The sequence below is a fragment of the Solenopsis invicta genome, chromosome 16 (assembly GCF_016802725.1).
Source record: "Solenopsis invicta isolate M01_SB chromosome 16, UNIL_Sinv_3.0, whole genome shotgun sequence".
NCBI lineage: Eukaryota > Metazoa > Arthropoda > Insecta > Hymenoptera > Formicidae > Solenopsis > Solenopsis invicta.
Window position 1 is genome coordinate 2,994,220 of NC_052679.1, and position 21,169 is coordinate 3,015,388.

At 39.5% G+C, this 21,169-nt stretch overlaps 1 long non-coding RNA gene across 2 annotated transcripts in view; it reads left to right on the forward strand.

The window, feature by feature from the left end:
• LOC113003260 overlaps window positions 1–21,169 on the forward strand; it is a 26,890-nt gene continuing 5,721 nt past the window's right edge. Inside the window, exons 1-3 of one of the 2 annotated variants that reach the window (XR_005576555.1) lie at window positions 1–386; window positions 501–594; window positions 17,899–17,963. This is a non-coding gene — a long non-coding RNA (uncharacterized LOC113003260). Of the gene's footprint in view, window positions 387–500; window positions 595–17,898; window positions 18,092–21,169 lie in introns of those variants that run through there. The other variant, XR_003268361.2, reaches the window with a different exon arrangement.

Sequence of the window (21,169 nt, forward strand, 5' to 3'; positions counted from 1 at the left end):
TTACGACCGGCAGGCAGAGACGCTTTCGGCCACTCGAGCCTCTCTTCCTCCCCGGCGCCGGCGAATCGTTGGGCGAGCCGCGCGGTCACGTGACCGCGATAGAGGCGCTTCCCCTCACGCTCGCCACACCCTGTAAAATCAGTGACGGCAACCACCACCGCCGCCGTAGCCGTCACGGCCGCCACCACCACCACCACCACCACCACCACCATCATCGGCAAACCCCCGACACCGACCTCCCTACCAGCGACGACGACGACGACGACGACGACGACGACGACGACGACAACACGGATACCTCGGAGTGCGGCGTGGCAGCGACACGGTGGCCGCGCAACGACGAAAGAGAGATCGATCGACCTCTCGCGCCGGATGGCCGGCGTTCCGTACGTATCTACGTATGCACCTCCGCCGCGCTCGCAGTGGCGTAGAACGTGGCTGCGTGGCGCGCGACGCGCGGCGCGCCGGGGAAATTGCATGATTCGCGTTGTCTGTTGCAGATTAACGCGAGCACCTAAACCAGCATCGCGCCACGGCGCGGTTTATAGACGCGGTTTATATCTCTAATCAGGCGATTCACCTTCTCTTATCAAGGTAAGACGAAGATCGGGAGAGAGGAATGATCGTTGGCAACTTGTTCGATCCGACGAGCAACCGCGGTGGATCGTTGCCGTTGCCCGAATTCGATTATCGCCTACGACGTTATTCCAACCTAAAAATTGATCCGCGTGAGATGAGAAAGCGGGTCTGAGGATACGCTCGAGAAAAAAATCGACTCTAACAGCACGAGATATCGTTTGAATATTTTAGATATCGTACAGTATCGTGATATTTGTTACGATATCAAGATATTCGTTCGAGATCATGTGTTATCGTTAGGGGACACTTTCGGCAGAATGAATTCTCGACGTTGCGTACATGACCGTACTCCACTCCGATGAAGATGTTCCCGCGTTGATTTTCGCGGAGAAGGCAGCGATAGCGCGAAGAGAATTTATTTAAGCCGAAAACCAAGAATGCGATGGGCTACGCCGGCACGTAATACGTAGCTAAAAGCTTTCGCGAAGGGTTCTTGGAAAACGAGGAGGGTTGTTTGTGCCGAGAATAATCATGAGGCGCTGCCCGGGTGGTATAACCGTCGACAGTGCACAATCCGTTTACGCTAGTTGTATACACCGTAATTTGCACAGAAAAGATCTTATCTTTGGAGTTGGACCAGCGTAATACGCGTGTCTCTCCCGTCTAGTTTTTCCGTTTGACGCTAACTCACGTGTTCCATCGTTACGCGCCAGGATTGCACCCGACCTTTCCATCATCTGCGACATGATTGATAATGCCCTCAACGCGATTTCCATCTTCTGGAGTATTACGAGACCGACTTGTCCCTTTATTACACAAAGTATACTTATTCATGTGCCATTTAGCTATCCTTAATTATTCAATGTAGAGCTCAAAAGGTAGACTTGAAATGTGCAGGAAATTTCCATATAGATAATAAAGTACGTACAGGCGGAAAATTGCTGAATATATGTACCGATCTCGTAAAGCGTATTCAATATTTTATATTTTTATAAGTAACATTTAGTGACAGAAATAGAAAGGAAATAAGAAATAAGTAGTATAAGCAAAAATTTAACAGGGTTCATTTTGTTTTATGCTATCAACATTTTAGAAAATTAGGTACATCTGTAAATTTTTTATCTACTTATATATTTGATAATAACATAATTATGCAATTTTATTTTGAGTTACTTATATTTTCATAAAAAAAACTTGTAGAATATTTTACATTCATTTCATATACACATATTTATAATCATTATAAAAATTAAATCGTTTTATAAACTCTATCAAATTCTCTAAACCGTGAACAAATTTTACTATAAAGAAATGATACTAATGTAAAATTGTTAAGCGATTATGATAAAACTAGTACATGCTATAAATATACGTTAATGGCAAAAATTAATTCAAGCCAAATTTCAGTGTTCTTACCTTTTTATTATTGTTATTTATTAATTATTAAATATTTGATCACTTTTTTGATAATAAATATTAGTTAATGGTTCCTTATATTTATAATTATTGTAATTCACGAATTTGATATTTTCGAAAATGATACGATTTAAGAGAGATTTAGGTGGTCGATTTTCTAAATTATCTTCTGCAGCATGTTACAGAAAAGCCTAAAACATTAAATTGTTATCACTGAACAGTTTAATATGTAATAATAGAAAAATCAAGCTACAATTTGAACTTTGATATGTATTCAAAACAGCATCAATGCAAAATATAATTAAAAAAATAGCTTAAGTGGCATTTGCTAATTCTCCCCTAAGAACTTTTTTCGAAATTATGTTGTATATGAATTTGTTATCAAAATTTTAAATTTAATAATGACGATTTTGATATAGCAAAACATTTTTTGCAAAATTTGTAATAAAATAAATATCAGTAATTATTTCGTTTATTTCGTTCAATAATGTATATTTAATAATATTTTCGAGATTGCTAAATACGAATTTTTGAAGAGTTGTGATATTTAAAAAAAATGACGATTACTTTTACAAAAAAATACACCTACGTTGTTAATCCTCAAGTTGGAGATTTATTTGTAAAGTTTATTTTTAACACTCAATTTGAGTGTCATTTCGGATTGCCAACGCCTAGTTGGATGTATTTTTTTCATAAGAATAGCTTTATGATGTCTAAAGGTTAACATGCATCTATTCTATATCGTAACCATTGTAAGATCACTGAGTTAATTTTTCAACTTTTATGATTACGTTGCTACAATAACCAATGAGAATCAGTTCCATTTCACCATTAGTCCCGGTCTATAATAGATGTGATAAGCCTTCAGCCGTAAGAAATTGACTAATCATGGTCGATTATTCTTCTCATATTTAACTGTGATTGATCAATTTCTTACAGCTTACAGCTTACTACACCTATTGTAGACCGGGACTTAGCAGTCATAATATTTTGCAATTTTACATAAACAGACAATGAGTGAATTCAAGCACAGCCGGCGAAACGACTTGTTTGCCAAAAGATTGAACCTGATTAATGGATAATTGAATCTATAAATAAAAATTAATCATATTTGGTCATTCGATAAGCAGATCTATCGACTTTGCTGACTTGAACTTGCCCATTATTTAAGACAGATTCTTTCTTCTTTTTACGATCATGATTATTTCTGATTAAAGTGTTAGTTGTAATCTTTAAAGACGTCATGTACATACTATGGTTTAACATTAAAACTGTCGACAATTTTTTATTTAAATATAAAACTATAAAATACTACAAAATATTAACATATCTTTGAGAAAAGGGTAGACAAAGAAAAGTTATAAAATTCATCATTTAATCATTTACATATCGCGAGAAAAATCACGAAAAGTTTCAGAAAATGTTTTATAAATTTAATATAACATTACAAACCAAGTGTTATGATTGTTTTGATAGTTTTTAGTATTAACATATTGAGCTAATTTAATACAACAATTATGCAAAGAAAAAGAATAATAAAAATAGTTTATCCTCTTGAAATATCTGCAGCTAATTTTAAAATGTTAATCAAAAATTGTAATACTTACTGTAACATCTATAATTATAAATGGTTAGAGCTATTAAAAGTTGATGAATACGTCACACTGAAAAAAGAGTTTAGCAATAATAATCAAATTTCGCTGACAATTAAGCTTTGAAATAATTTTAATTAAATGTTCAATTAATATAATTAAATATTTGAAAAGATTTAATACTATTATTACATTTTATTGCTATTAATATAATTACTGAGTAGTACTAAATATTTGTATCTATATTATAAATTAAATTCGAGAATAGTAAGCTCAAGAACCACGCTGGATGTCGGGTGCGAGTAAATAAATAACGAATAAATGTAATGTCAGACAAACGTTTCGACCTTTAATGACGGTCTTTTTCAGTGGTATTACAAGTCGAACAGATAGAGATTGTGCATAACCGCGGTGTACATCTTATTTCAACGTCTTAGCATAATAATATTGTGAACGACCTCACAGAGCGTGTGCAGAGACAAGAGTTTCGTAAAACCACGTAGATTGGTTGCTCTAAGCACCGAAACTCGTGTCACAGCCTTGAGATGGGGTGTTACATCTCGGTGAAAATAGATACAAAAAAAAATGACCTTCGTTTTGTATTGTTTGTTAAATATTTGTACTATATTAATCCTACGTTTAATTGAAATTATTTCGTCAAAGTTTGATTATTATTACCAACACTTTTTTTTCAATATCGTAGCGACACCGTCGACATTTCTCTACGTTAGAAGCTGATGTTTCCGCTCCAGTGTTTCGCGGTGAATTTTTACTCAAGGCACGTACCGCGGATATTCGCCGGGAAACGGTAAAACGCAATCGAGTACCGCGAGCATTATCGTCGTAAGCGAGACGAAACGGGGTGGCGGCGGAGGGACGGAAAGTTGGATAAACGTTACGGCGAGCGGTAATAAAACCTCTATCGAAAACGCAACGGGGACCGTTCGAGACTGCGTCTGCGTCCGAGGTGCATCTCGATCGATCAAACCCCACAAAGTGGGCCTCGACGAGACAATTTCGGCGGATCGACGAGACTAGCCTAGAGAAGCGGAGGCAGGGAGGGGAGATTTACAGCGTGTGTTTAGGCACTTAGACGCGCTTTACCTAGAGCCCTTTATTATACTAATTTCTCGGGCATGTCAAAATACCTATCGCGTATACTTATATACATACACCCAGCCTTCTGAATTCTATTCGACACGCTGGTTGCCCCCGTAGTCGAGCACATAAAGAGCCCCCTAAATACATACAATACGAAGCCCGGGCAGTCACCCTCAGTCTCTTTCCCTTCATCTTTCGGGATCGCCTTCAGGTAGCCGAATAGAGGAGTTGGGTCACGCGCGAGTCGTCAAGTCGTCTGTCCTCGTGAACCGCAGGAACAAGCCAGTTCTTCAGAGCAACCACCCTTCTCCCCTCCCTCTTTGCTTCCTGTCCCCGTGCCCTGCAACACTTTCCACGATGTTTTTTGAAACGGTTGCCAAGACATGTCACCGTCGTCTTTCACAGTCGCCATCCGTGGCGAAGTCTGCCATTTAACGGACTACTGTAACCACTTAACTGCGCGCACGATCGCGCTTGGAAGTCGTGTGGGTTTACTTGAAGCGCGCTGTTAATCGGATATTACGACCGTGTGGTTACAATATCGATTCAGACAGATCCTTTTCGTGGATTATTGGCGTGAATGGGTTTTGTCACGCGTGAACGTAAACATAACGCATAATCATCCTTCGAAACTCAAATTCGACACCGCTATAATTTTTTCAGTTATAATGTAATAAATTACATTAGAATTTGTTTTGTATATTACATTAGAATTGTCAGAGTAAATTGCATCTGTATTGTCAATGCGAAACGCGTTGACGAGATACCGATTTAAAATAGATAGAAAACTCATCTTGTACTTATTATTACAATAGCGATCATCGCTGATTGCGTGCCAATTGTTTTTTCCCTTGCACTTCATAGCGAAAAAAGTAATAGGACAATTCGCATGAACGTTTGTAATCTCTCGATCAAATTTACTAAAATTTTCTTTTCTCTGACAAACAATTTCCCCTGGTGGTGAGTCGCTCGCTTCTACGTCGGTTGTTGCTCGCGGCAACCGGCTGGGACGGCGGCAACAGCAGCAGCTCGGATGCAAATTGCATCTCGACGGTTCGCGGGTGGGAAAAATAAACGAGAAATAAAACGAGCGTGCCGGCAGAGGGAGAGGAGGCGAGCGAAACCCACCAGAGCGAGGCTGCTGCTCGATGACGGGGTCGGGGGATGCGAGAGGGGAAGGTACATCATGGTGGAATGGCGCGGGGGGGAAGGAAGGGCGGGAGGGCTCTGAGCGCGTTGGCCGAAGGTGGACGCGGAGAGCCGGTAGGGCCACGACAGGGTGCGAGTCGCGTGGAGGAGGGGACCGGGGGTTACGCGGGGATCATTCATCATCCGAGGAGAAGAGAGGCCTGCGCGTACACACCACCGTACCACACCACACGGTCGATGGTGGTGGAAGGCTGCGGCATTGGAGGAAGTGGTAGGCCACCCACGCGGAACGATCGGGTTCGGTGGCGATCCCGTAGCCGAGTACACCGACACCAGCGAGACTGATCTTATCGCGGCTCTCTACGTACACGGCCGGCGCCGTGGCCAGGTGATCGGCGTGTTACGCGACGCGCGTTAGGCCTCTGATAAATTATTTAACAACTTTCGCGTTATCGTAGAAGCCGTGCCTGAAGCCGTAATTCAGAACGATAACTGAGACTGTATGTTGGCCATCCCGTCACCCGAATCCGACAAGCTGAAATAAAAATATTAGTAGTCGATAGTAGTCACATTCTGTGACTGAAGTATATTACGATAGAATGTCCGCCATGTAACTGATGTTGAAGATATAACGGGAAAACTACTGTACGTACACGGCCATTCCGTGTATCTGAAATAGTCGAAAGTAATGTGCTATTAAAATTTAACTTGATGCGGATAGTTTTTTATGCTGAGCAATAAAGAGACGTTACTTTATCAGTCGCACTTAAATCAGGCCTATTCACAGTTGGGCCTCTTCTCCCAAAACGACCGCGCGCCAGAAACCAGTCGAGCGGAGCTACAAACTCCGAGCTCTCGTGGCACGAGCTTCTCGGCTGCTCTTTCGAGGAGTTTCCAAAGAGGGTAAACACACGGTTCCTCTTTACCCGAGCCACCCCCGCTCAGCCTTGGGCGCGATCCTAATAATAACGACGAAATTGCCATTTGCGGCGATAACGAGGAGACGATGTCGGGAAAAGACAACGAGTATTCTGTCGGAGAGAGAGAGAGAGAGAGAGAGACATGAAAGCGGAAACGGGGAGGATAGAAAAGGGACGACATCGGCGACTCGTGGAAAGACACGGGACCGCTTTTGACGACTCGAGGACCGCTAAGAGGGCTCGATTTTGCTCGAGAGTGCCGCGGCGCCAGCAGCCCTTTCCAGAAAGCCCCCGGAAAGTAAAACATAACGCCGTGTAAAATGAGAACTCGTGTACATAATTCTTGAGGAATGTGTCTCCCGTGAGAAAACTATGGCCCTAGAAAAAAAAATAAACTCGAGGGCACTTTGCTTAATTTTTATGTAAAAAAAAAGTACGATCCGAAAGATACGATTACAGTAACTACAATTTATTCTGACTGGGAAATAAGAATTGTATGCTAATTAAATGCTAATTGAGTCACACCTGAAAACTAGAGTATTATAATAAGTAAATTTCGATTAGTGCGTTGTTTACGTTTCTCGAACGTGAAACTCGATTTAAATCGAATCGAAAACACGTAGGGGAGAGTTGCTAAATGCGTACCACTTAAGTTATTTTTTTATTATATTTTGTATTGGGCACTGCTTTGGATGTAAATCAAAAATTGAAATAGCTCGAATTTTCTATTATTACATGTTAAATCTTTCATTAATAACAATTTAATTTTTTATAAGCTTTTCCGTAATATGCTGCGAAAGATGTGATTTAAAAAATCGATCGCCTAAAATATATCTGTGGTCTCTTAAATCGCATCATCTTCGAAAATATAGAATTCACGAACTAATTATAAATATAAAATAATTATAAATATAAAGAATCATTAACTAATATTTATTGAAAAAGCGATCAAATATTTAACAATTAATAAATAACAATAATGAAAAGGTAAGAACCTTAAAATTACACTGGCTTGAATTTATTTTTACATTATTGGCATATTTTTATTCATAGCAATTATTAGTTTTACTACTATCACTTATCAATCTTACATTAGTAGTATCATTTTTTTATAGTAAAATTTGTGATGGTACGAATTGGAGAATTGAATAGAGTTGATAAATTCAATTTAATTTTTATAATAATTGTAAATATTTATATACAATAAATATAAGAAAATTTGTTTTATTAAAGAAATATGTTTTCACAATCTCTTAATTATATCGAAATGTTGCATTTCATAAATTTTTTTATATGATGCTTATGTTATTTTCTAACATATTCATTTTATGTTAAATTAACATAAAAATTTGAATGGACCGTTTGCGACATGCGATAAATTTTAAATTCAGCAGATTTTTTAAATATGTATACGCTCAAATGAAGTAAACGTAAAAAAAGAGATCGGAGAAAGTACGAAGAAGGGGAAAGTAAATCGAGGAAGAAAAGAAGAAGGAGATGAGACAGAAGAGGCGTAAGAACACGTGTAGGGGGCAGGAACCGGGCTATGTATCCCATGAATAACACATGGCGAGGCGCATACAGAACGCTCGCTTTCGTGTATATCCGCAACCATAATCATACCGGGGAATGGTAGCACTGGTACTCGCCTCGCATTGACGCCGCGACGAACGATGTGGATATATGGGAGCCATCGGGGCGTACGCGTTGCCATAACTCTGCTTAGGTGGGTGAGAGGTTCGCCACGCGGAGACGAGATCGACCCCGAAGTACCTGGAGAGAAACGCTGACGAAACCTCCTCCTCCTCTGTTGTGACTCGTGACGCACCGTGAATCGCTGAATCTTGATGATCGAACCAACCTCGTCGCATTTGTTATTCCGATGAAACGAAATCCAGATATGAAATAAAAGCTCGATTCTGCGACAAACTAACATTATAACGTGACAAAATTAAAGCGTAAAAGAAATGATAAAACGACAAACATCCGGGAAATATAAATTATATACTAATTAAATGCTAATTGAGTCACATCATATATAAAATTAAAAATCACGCTTTTTTGCTCTTTTAATAATGATTGGAAGTCAAATAAATTTTTTTTAAACTCTATGATTATATATATTTCTGTCGTTTCGGAAGTGAGGCTTCTTTTACCGCAGTCATTGGACTGGAAAGGGTTAAATACCTGCCTAAGTTTGCGGTGGACCGCATCATATACTACAGTATACCTACCTACACCTACCTGCTGGCGTTGTTGCTGGTACATAAGCGCATCACGCCGGTAGGTATATCGCCTTGGGCCCATTCGGAATCATCTACCTGCCACGACGATCGCACGCGGGGTCCAGTGTATTAAACGTCGCACGATGCTTATCTAGGACCGCTAGCGCGAGTTAATCCTGTGTACAAATCTACACTCACGTAAATTTGCAACACAAATTGTACATGAGCAATGGATATCACGAAGGTAGCGCGATTACTTAATCGGTTCGTTAATTCGCGCATCTTTTCGACTTGATTCTGTCGTTACTTAGTCTTTCTATTAGATGCTATAAAGCAACTTGGAATACTCGTCTAACTATATTATAAAATACATCGGGCAGCGTTAGGCCAATTAAATAGCATCACCAGCTCTAAATTCGGAGATGTTTAAAAACAAAAATAGGAGGAACGAGCTGTTAGTAGGAATGTTAAATCGGAGCACGACTGCGCCAGTCGAAATAATATCCGAGATGCCTACGTAGAAATGCTTCGTAATATGTGCGAAATATTTTTATCCGAGGAGTATTCTTATCATTTTTCCCCTCGATTCTGCCTAGAACGAATCTCTGAACGCGATAAGAGCAAATTAATGTTCCGCGAGAACGTCGTAAATAGTAGCGTTGCTATTATCGTCTACATCGTATAGCTCGCACCGCATCGGTAAAAGTTTGAACGACAATCGCGAAAATACCGCGAAGTTGAATTTTTCATGCATCGCGTATTTATGAGAGAGCCGGTCGAAGATAAAATCTCACGCCGCAGTAGGCTCGCTCATTTTCACTGTCTTTCTTCGACATCCCTTGCGGACTCTGAATAAAAATCAACGACAGTGCGAGGGTCATTACACAATCGAGATTAATACCGGAAAAAATACATTAAAATATACATAATAAATAATAATAATTTAATTGATGCAATAAATTAATTTGGTACGAAACAGAAAGAGAGAGAGAGAGAGAGAGAGAATTAATAAATACGAAATGCGGAGATTAAAATATTAATTTGGAAGACGGAAAAAATGAATAAACTAGAATTTATTACACATCCGAGGACATCCATCGGCACGAAACATTTTCCAGCGAAATATTTTAGATTGGAAAAATAAATCGTAAAAGAATAAAATTCGGAGAACGAGTAGGAGCAATGATAAATCCGCCTTTTTATTGAAAAAATAGAAAGAGGAGGAAAGAAACGAAACGCGCTGAGCGGATAGATATCACCGAAATCGACGGAAATCCTTTCAATGGGCACAAAGCCCACGGTCACGTGGGTGAGCCCCGCGGGAGGATGGAATTCCAGGAGGACCGGCGTTACAACGTGTTTCACACTTCGGGTTTCACCCGCCCACGCCCAAACAAATATATAATGCGACATTAGAATAACAAATGGCGGCTGAGGCGTCCACGCCTGAGAGCCACGGGGTGCCGTAGGTGCACACCTAACATAAATACTAATACGGACATAAATAAGTGCATGCTTACCGCGCCTTCTCCTTCGTGGCTCGAAGAAAAATTCTGCGTAGAGCAGTCTCTGGGGGGAACGCGATAAAGAGAAAACGCGGAGGAAAAGTTGTGAGAGGTTGTCTTGCATTCGGATAGGATTAAATTCTAAAACCTCCACGAAAATCTATTCCCGGAGGAATTCCGGGAATGTTTAAAAATGTTGAATCTTGAACAATACGAATCGGGTTCTCTTTTCTCAATCTGATTAACATTTGAATAGCGATCGTTTTACAAGCTAAAAAAATTTCTGACCAGTCACAAGACGGTTTAACTTAATAAAAATATCCTAATCGGATTTTATTTAATTTGATATAAACTGAAAGAATGTATTAAATAATTGCCAACAAGTATCACATTATCATAAAATTCGCTACTAATTTCACAAGATTTTACTTATATTTAAGTAGAGAAAGAGTAAATATTCATTTCTTTCTTTATTTTCTTTGCAATCTGATATTTTATTTTGTATTTTTTATTACGAAAAAAAAGAGAACGTTAAAAAATTCTTCCACAGACGTGACGAATAAAGCTCGACTGTCTCTTTTCGTCTCTCGCCTGAATAATATCCTAATAAAATGCAATGTATATTCCAAGATGTCAAATTTAGGTGTCCCCGCTGTTAGAATGCTACTAATGCACGCCCAACCACAGGCGGATGATAAAACGCAACAACGACGGACAGAAGTCGCGGCGTAAAAAAATAACGCCGATCATTTTCCTCCCTTCGTCGTCCCGGGGCATATCGCACTCAGCGACTTCCCTTCCATTCCTGCCAACCCTTCGCCGCTGCTATCCTGCGGGATGTAGTTACACGATGCCAAATGGCCGCCCGGGGACTCTAATCGAAATTAGTTTTTTAATTGAGGGGACTTATTTAGTCGTTAAGACCTGGAAAGGGCGAGGGGAGAAACGGAAGAAGCGCTGAACGACGCGAACAAGCACTTCGACTTTTCTCCTCCGGTCATTTTCCTTCAACCGCTCAATCTGCTTTTTATTTAAACCGCCGTCTCCTTTTTACGCGCGATATCTCAGCTGGATTGTAATTATTGTGGTATCGTTATGGCCGCTTATCGCGAGGTACATCCGCGTAATTATTAAACTCCTTACGTCTATGAATATAGTTAGAGATATAAGTTAATACGAAGTATGTATAAATAAAGTCTGCGGAACGAAAAATAATAGCATTGAAAAAACTGATTGAATTATCTTTCCAAAAAAATAGCAGATTGATATTTATAACCATTTTGATCGAACAAAAATCCAGTTTATTACATTGAAAAAAAACAATTTTTAATGAAAAAAACATATTTTCTTAAAACTATATCCTTTGATGCAAGTGTTTGTTTTGATTAAGTAAAAATTTTTATTTTTAAGTAAATAGGCATATTACCTTAAGTATATAATTTTGTATTCTTATACTTAAATAATGATTTTACAACGAAACTAATGATATTATTAAACTTGATTAAATTGTTTTTTTCTTAAATTAAAAATTAGTTTTTTATTTTTTTTACATAAATATTTTAATTAAAAAATTTTGAACTTGACTGCAAGTAAACAAACTATTAAAACCCGTCGATTGAATCATTTTTTTGTTTTAAGATATTTTTTTCTCTCAATGTGAAAATGAAATCATCGGAATAACCGGAAATGAATGGATCATTTGTTTAAAAAATGACGGACAAATATTTCTTTTGTCCGATTTAAATGGATCGTAAATATCCATTTGTTACGTTTTGACGGAAAATCCGATCGTTACTCTTCATTTTTCTCAATGAATGCATTGGATATTACGTTGAAAATATGAAAATTTGTAGACATTTGAAAATTTTGTCATTTGTCTTTACTTTCAATATTTCGTTTATTTTTGAAGATTAAATAGGATCTTATGTTATAATTTTATATACATCTTATTTTGTATTTTTATGACAGTGTATTGTAAAAGTAGAACTATTATAAACGCTCTGTGGCTGTCATAAATATTAATTTTAACATACAGACTCTTATGATTTTTTATTTCATAAATTAAGCGATTGGACGTTAATTTTTAAGCAGAATTTTGTGAATCATTCATTGAAACATTTTCAGTCAATATTAATTATTTATTTCTGACGGTGGCTTGTTTACGGCTTAAATCGCGAATCAATTAGCATAACTCGCCGGGCCGTGCTCAAAATAGTCTGCGAATTTCACGAATGTTACGGAACAAGGCCGGGCCATTAACCGGATAAGTTTCTCGACGCCAGGACGACGAGGAGAGAAAGGTCACGAAGGATGAGGTCGGCCGGCAGGACGACAAGGAGAGGAGAGCGGGGAGAGGAATAATGAGGAGGATGAAGAGAGTATCCGGCATAATTCTCGCTCAAATATCGCTCCGGAAGATGGAAAAGGAGGACGGGCGAGAGAGAGAGAGGAGCCCGATGGTACGGGACGTTCCTGGGTAATTTCATAATTAGCGGGAGGCAAAAAGCGAGCGGGTCTCGACGAGTTCCATCAAGTGCGATCTCCAGCCTCGATTGGACTCGGACTATTAAAACCAGAGGATCTCAAAAATTAATAACGCGGTCTTCACACGCGACGCTTGATTGGATGTGAAAAAATATACGCGAGATGATTTACATCCTCCGGTAAAAGGAGGAAAGGAAAGGAGAACTTTCTTGTCCGCAATTATTTAACGATTTCTGAAAAGTAGAGAGAAAATTATTTTTATTGAATAATTAAAAAAAAAGAATTACAGGAAACCATCTTAATTTCCAATAAAGACTTACTAAACGGCTCACGTCTCGTTCCGCGGACAAATCTGTTGGTTACGCGTCTCTTTAGTTTCCGTAATGAGTTCGCCGAAGATACCAGTCGCACCATTTCGAACCTTTCCACCCTCGAGCGAAATTAAAGCTACCACACCTCCGTTCGAGGCCTCGCCTCTCTTCGGGCTTTTTTCGAACCAACGAGAAAACAAGCGAAATTTACTTTACGAGTCCTCGCCAGCCCCCCGTTTAGAATTACTCGTAAATCTGTGCCACGGCTTGTCCGAGGGGGAACCAGCTCTCGACCCTCTGTTTCTCCCTCTTCGCCACTCTCCCCCGTAGATTCCGCCTTGAACGGGACAGTCCGGTCGATAAAACAATTGCCGGGGGGATAATCGGCATTATTTACGCCGGATTCGGCGTAAGATACACAACGGCACGGGGAGGCAGCCAGGGATGCAGGGGTAAGGGGTAACGTTTCGTGTGTGTAACCACCACGAGGGTGAAGACCCGCGGAAGAGATCTCTCGGCCGGTTATAAGCCCAGGAGGGGAACGACTGATCTCCCAGCGGCGGTGGATGGCTCACGGTTTATCCCACCCTGCCCGCCCTCGTGGTTAAAGTGGCTCCAATTAGACACGTCGCTAGATCTCGATGTCAACCGAGTGTGCAAACCATTTCCCCCCCTCCCTTTTACCCGCAAACCTTCGTTGTGCCGAGTTGTCCCCCGAGAACGACGCGACGAGCGGACGCGATTTTGAAAGCGATACTCTATTCCGCGCGCCGGATATATCCACCTACCGCGCGCCTATGCCCTCCCCACGATCCCGAAAAGCCGAACTTTACGAGGATTTAGCGGTCGCGCGTGTCTATTACCGACGCGCATCGATCAATTCGCCGCTAATGGGTCGCCGTGTGTAATCACGCGCGAAAGGGGTTGCAATTAGCTCCGCAATTGAGTCCTCGATGCGTAGGAGAGGAACAACGAACGGAGATCATTGTCAAATCCTGCGCGTTAATAATAAACGTCCTAGACGTATTTCATCAGTTTGGAACCAAATCCCAGTCGCAGTTATGTGTTCACTGTAGAATGTAGCTACAAGCTGTACATACTTTCAATATTACATTTTATGTAACGTGAAAGTTGTTACAATGTTATATTATAATTTCTCCTTTTTTGAAAATAATGACGATGGTATATTTATATAACTTCTTTGTGTTATGTAAATAATATGTAGCATTTGCACATTTATATTACATAAAAGGAAGCCTTAGATACATCTAACTGTGATATAAAAGTATCAAGTATATTTGTTACATAAAGTATAATTCCCAAATATATAACAGTTACACGGTGAGAACAATTTTAGCAGCATCTAAAACTTATTTAATTACACATCAGAAAATAATTTTATGTTAGGCTATCAAAATAATTATGTAGGATGCTCAAGCATGAAAATATTGCTGCAAACAGTTTTATCAACCAAGTTAAACATCTGACACAATTTTTTAAATAGTTACATAAATATTTGCAGATCTGTATATAAACTTATACTTACTACTACACGGAGAAAACAATTTTCTGCGTTATCTAAAATTTTAGCAAGCTACAGATCAGAAAATAATTTTATGTCGAGCATGATGACAACTCTGTAGAAAGTTTCGACATTCTAACAACTAGTTTAAACGTCCAACATTTATACATTTTTTATTATTTCAACATAATATTCTGATCTGTATTTCAGCAAGATTGTTTTTTCCGTATGTAGATACCATCATCATCGTCATAAAGTAAATAACTATGACGGATTCATTCCGCGCGCTCTACTGTTGCCCGCGATCCTCAGACCTGTTCCCAACCGGTGGCTTTACGCGCGTCACTGCATTCCTCCTGCACCGTCGCAATAAAATCCGGGTCCAGTGGACCCGGAGCATCAGGTCCCCGCATTCGCGGTAGTCGCGTGAAAGCTGCCGTGAATTATTTTCAGAAACTATAATGCCCCGTAAAAAAAAGAATTCAATAGAAAGTGTTGGGCGAAAGCAGTCCCAACCAGGTCTACGAGTGCAGAGTGTTCATTATAGTCCCTTAAAGATATAATTAGTCCTGACATTATTTCGAATTTTATCTAATAATTTAATGCAAAGAAATGGAAATTTTGCAACATCTTCAATTCTATAGTCTAATGGATTACAAAATAGTTTTATAGAAACGAATTATATTTGCCTAACAATATAAATTTATGTGTAAATTTTCCAAATGCAAAATAAAATCTTCTAAGAGCATAAATGAATTAAAAATTTGAGAATGGAGAATTCATTAGAGATGATAAAAATCCAAGATTCTTAGAATCTCGTCTTTTCGAGCGCGGTAACGTCGGAGATTCCGAGGACTCCGATGTATTATACGAATTCACAGGATTCAATTTAAGAGAGAGGACGTTATTCCTACGCGTCGCGGTTTTGCAGTCTCGCAGCGCTCCGGCGCCGACAAAGGGCCGGCCTTTTTCTAGTCGTCGAGTATCACGGGAGACGGCTGACAGATGCCACGGAATCGCGTGTCGGTGTTTAGCAGTTGGGCATGATTTTCGTTTAAGCACATGGCTAAACGGCCGTGCGAAAGGGCCGTGCGCGGCCGGTTACTCGCGGCCATTGTGTCGGCCATCTTTGTCGATCGGGGCCCTATTACGCCGGGTATCAAGCCGGTTAGGTTTGCGAACGCGAAATGATAGGTTTTGACAGCCCGCCGGCCACATTACCGGCGACACGCAAAAAAATCCCTCGATTTCCTCTTTTATCTACCCGACGACAATGGTCCTTCGCGGTTCGCTCGAAAATGGCGGTCATAATTGGCGTGACGTGGTGGCTGCTTCCGTTATAGATCGCGTGTCCTAATCGTTTGTCGCCCAAAATTGCCGCCAATTTCGGGTCGCGCACCGTGTGTCGCCATTATGCATCGTAATTGGGCCGTAATTGCGGGCATCTAGTCAGGAAGTGATCTTCTTTCGAAAAAACCCAGACGCCGACGGAGGAACATTTGGCGGTCCATCAGCTACTTTGTTAACGACCTGTTAATCTCGTCGACGCTCGCCAGACTGTCCATTATTATTATCGCACTTATCACGCTGTCTACTATTGTCATGCCAGATGCTATTACAGTCATCGGAATCTGATACATTAGTAATACTTTATTCTGTATTAATAAGTAGTCATATATTGATTTTTATAGATGCCATTAAACGTTCAACATTAAAATTTTTTTTCATAAAACACGCATTTTAAATTGTTTGATATATATTAGAGTTACATTTAAAAAACATAAAAGAAATTTTATTTAAAATTTTATTTAAAAAATTATTTTTTATTTAAATAAATAAACAATTTGTATTTATTGTTCCAACACAAAATTTTAAATAATATTACAAGCAAATTGTGTGGTATATTATCTAAATTTCTAGCAATGTCCTTATAGAATTTTTGTCATTGTTTTAAAGTAAAATTCATATGTCATACATATTAAAACAAGGTTTGTTTTAATTATTTTAACCTGCAAGAATTTGATTAAAACACAAATCGAAATAAAGCGTAAATGCGACGACATGAACGTAACGTTCGATTTAATAAGAATCTCAGATGCATTGTTAAAAAGTCGCTCTTTATCTTTTATCTTCGCTACGTCAGAAGGTGTCTCTCAACGTGCGTAATTGGCGTTAAGAAAGATCCGCGATACTTGTTCTCAGCTTTCACCCCTCGGAGGGGTGAAAAGGTCCGCGCGCAGTGAGGCAATTTCCGCGAGAATCTGCCGGAGCCGACAAAGAGCGAGTCTTCGATCGCGACGCAACCCCGAACGCGCGCGGGAGAGATTGTCGAGGGGGTGAGCGCGCTCGCGCACACCGGGACCCCATTACCCAGGAGATTATGGTAAAGTGACTAGCTGCCAGGACTGGTGCAATTAGGGCGCCGCAAGGGTGGAGATGGAAACGGTGAGGAAGACTGTCGAGGGTTGAAGGATCGAAGGGAAGAAAGGAGAGGAGGGAGAGAAGGGGTGGAAACGGTTTACACAGAGGGCGGATCGTGACGCGCCTTAGTGGCGGTTTCGCCAAAATTACTGTATACACACGTCGCTATTTTTGTGTCGGGGTTTAGGTAGACACGCATGTGTGTCGTCTCTTAGAAAGAGGGAGTCTATTTAAGTGCTCATGTGGCTCCGACGATTCAATTCTCATCAGAATTTTCCTTTCTTTGCAACTCAATTACAACTTTTGAGTTACGTCGTTGTTGGGCGATATATCAACGCAATAAAAAAAATATCTAAAGACGGGAGTGTGAGATATTTATATACCACAGAACTTAACTTACAAGTTGTGGTGATAAACATAACAGGCAAAACAGAAAGCCTTCAGATGCTACTACGAGTTACAACTTTGACTGATATCTCTTAATAGCTATAACAACGACGTAACTCGAAATTTTCTGGTCTGAATGTTTGGAATAATAAAAATTTTGCAATAGTACTTTCAAATATGATTTTGATATATTTGATCTACTGATTGTAAAGCAATAAAAGTGTCATTAGCTCTTTACTCATTTTCAGTGTATTCAATTCTCATTAGATTTTTCTTTTCTTTGCAGATAACCCAAAAATGTCAATTCGGAAGAATGGAAAGCGGAAGAGAAATCACTATAAAACTTGCGAAGTAAGTAAAACGTAACAGGCAAAATGTCTTTAGACATGAGTGTACACTGAGAAAAAAAAAGTTGTTGATTTGATTAAATTTTTCAACTTGATTAAATTTCTTTATTTCAAATATTTATCTAAGTTGAATATATATGGAGTTAAGTTAAATATATAAACATTTAAACTAAAGTTTAAATATTTTATGTATATAATACATAATACATAAATACTTCGTAAATAAATATTGAAAAAATTTAAATTAAAAAATTTAGTCAAGTTAACAATTTTTTTTTCTTAGTGTGATTTTGCAGCAATGACATCTAGTACGAAAATAAAACATTCTTTTCAATCGCTTCGTATATCTGACACAAATATATTTTGACGCTTCAACAATTCAAAAAAATTAGGACAATTAACAGTTTAAAACTTTGATATAATCACTCATTTGCAACAATAACGACATAACTTAAAATTTTTTAGTTTGAATGTTTTGAATCATTAAAATTTTGTAGTTCTATTTTTAAATGCGATCGGAATGTTATGATTTGGTCCACTGATTATAGAGCAATGAAAGTATCATTAGCTTTTAATTTAATGTATTTAATCTTTATCAGAATTTTTGTTTCTTTGCAGACAACTCAAAAAATTAGGTTTTATTAGAGTTACGTCGTTATTGTAGCAAAATGAGCGATATGTTAATACAATAAAAAAGTATCTAAGCGAAAGATACTACCAAAGAACTTGTGACATAAGTAAAACATAACAAAATGCCTTCAAACATGATCACAAATGTGTCTTTGTAACAATTACGCCTAGTATAAGAATAAGACACATTCTTAAATTGCCAGTCGCTTCTCGCGCCTGTCCGACAGATTCGATTACTCCGAATCTTACATTCAATTACAATCAGATATCCGGAGTCGCGTTCCGTCGCTCCGGATTTTCCTGTGTCTTCCAGCCAGAATTTGCACCCCGCCCCTCGGCGCCGCGTGAAAATGAAACCCGACGACGCGGCGCTGCCACAATGCACACCGTGTGCACGACCGCATACCGGTCCTCCGCGTACATACGCGTAACCCCTAACACTCGACAAAATAGGCGTGTCTGCGCACGTGGACGCGCGCGTTCCCGCTCTCACGCGTGAGTGTATGCGTGACGAGGAGGTACGTCAGTCAGTCACTCACTCTCGGACCCTTCTCGCCCGGGGTGCATGCGTAATGAGGCATCCGCGCCATTTCTCGCCCCCTTTTTATTCTCGCCCCTCTGCCGCCACCCTCCCTCCTCTTCCCGCCATCGCGCCGTGGAGGACCGAGAAGATCCCTCCTACGACCCTTATCCAAACCCGCCGCCGCCCTTCGTCGACGATACGGACGAAGTCGACGGAGTATCCAATTCACCCTGCGGCCCGGCTCTCGCCGGGGAAATCCTCGTGCAAATACGCTCGCAACTGCCAGTTCTACCTATGTAAACATCCTCCTCTCCCTCGCGAACGCGCGCGCCTATGGAAATTGGACCTCCGAATTCGATACCGCGAATTTCCATACGCGGGAGGAGATGTTATGGCTGCTCCGGCTTTATGAATTTTTCACCATTTGCAGTCGGACTGCCGCCTAACGATATCCCCAAGAATCGAGCGAAACTGCAAGATGTTACAGCGGGCATCAATTAGATTATCTTTTTATTAAATTATTCGCGAGCCATTGTTGATTGTGAATTCTCTGTAACCGGGACCGGGAGTCTTTTCGTTACATAGATAGTAGGTTTACCTAGATTAACTTCGAACCCATCGAGGATCATTTTCTAATCCGTCAAATTACTACGCCCTTCGTTATTATGCAGTCGGTTTGCTCTCGCCCTTTGTTTGGACAAACACGATCGGCGGGATGTCGCTGTGCCGAGCGCAGAAGTGCAAATAATAAACTGTCGGACGGCCGTCATACAGGCAGATTGACAGGAAACGATCGCGTAGCAAAATCGACCTCTCATACCCTCCGTTTCAAACTGATGGAAGTACTCGATACATGCACGCAGATACATTTAGAAATCGTTATTTTGTATTTTTGAAAGAGGAGGCTCGAGAGGCACGTGCGACGTGAAAAAATTATTCGACGCAATCGTTGCAATATTACGTTGCAAATTGTTACGTTATAGTCACACAATATTATTCTATTTATTATAGAATACATTAACATAAATTATAATGTATTAAGCTACGGCTGATTAATATTAATGCGTGTTGCTAGTCGCGGATTAACATTTCGCATTGAATCGTTAAGCCACCGGCGGTTTGAATTTGGTTTTTGACTTTTGCTCCCCCTAAGACGAATAATTCTAGAAACGCAATGCAATCAACGTTACTGCAATTTGAAGGAATGGATTTGCGACCTAAAAGATAAACGAAAAAAACGTAAAAGGACGGGACGGCGCTCCGTTTCACGGCGTTTTATCGCAACGAGTTTTCCCGATGATGGGAAGCATCAGTTGCAATCATCGCGCGCGTGCAATTGATATTTTAATTAACATACAATGGACAATACACCACTTGCTGGCACTCACGATTGATCGACAGGAAAGACGCAATCTCGCGTTATCCTTACACTCCGTCTTTGTTTTTCTTTTCTTCAAAGCAATTATTGCGATTAATTTCTACGCTATCCATTGAGTTGCACGATTACACATTTTTTTTGCTGCATTATCGATGTTCCACGAGTTATCTCTCCGAGAAGTCTTGAATTAATGAGATCGTGTTGACTATAAATCGTGCTCATTTCTTTGATAGTTACGAAATGAGAGTTCTGCCATCAATAATCATTCTAAAATTAGGTGTAATTATTTTAACAAATTACACTTGAATGAAATCTACTAGACTAAAATCTCGTGGCCATTTATATAAATTGAGATAAAAAAAATTGTTAACTTGACAAAATTGATTGTTACTTTGACTAAATTGTCCAACTTGATTGAATTTCTTCATGTATTTATGCATTTAAGTTAAATATCTAAATGCTTAAACTGAAGAAATTCAATTTAACTTAAATACATAAACACTTGGATTGAAAAAAATTCAATCAAATTAACAACAGTGTAATCCTTAAAAAAAAGAACTGATAAAGTATTTCAATAAACTGATATAGCAATTAATTTGTTGAAACACTTTATCAGTTTTTTTTCCAAGAAATTACAAAGATTTAATTATTTCTATAAAAAAAAATCTTTTTACTAACT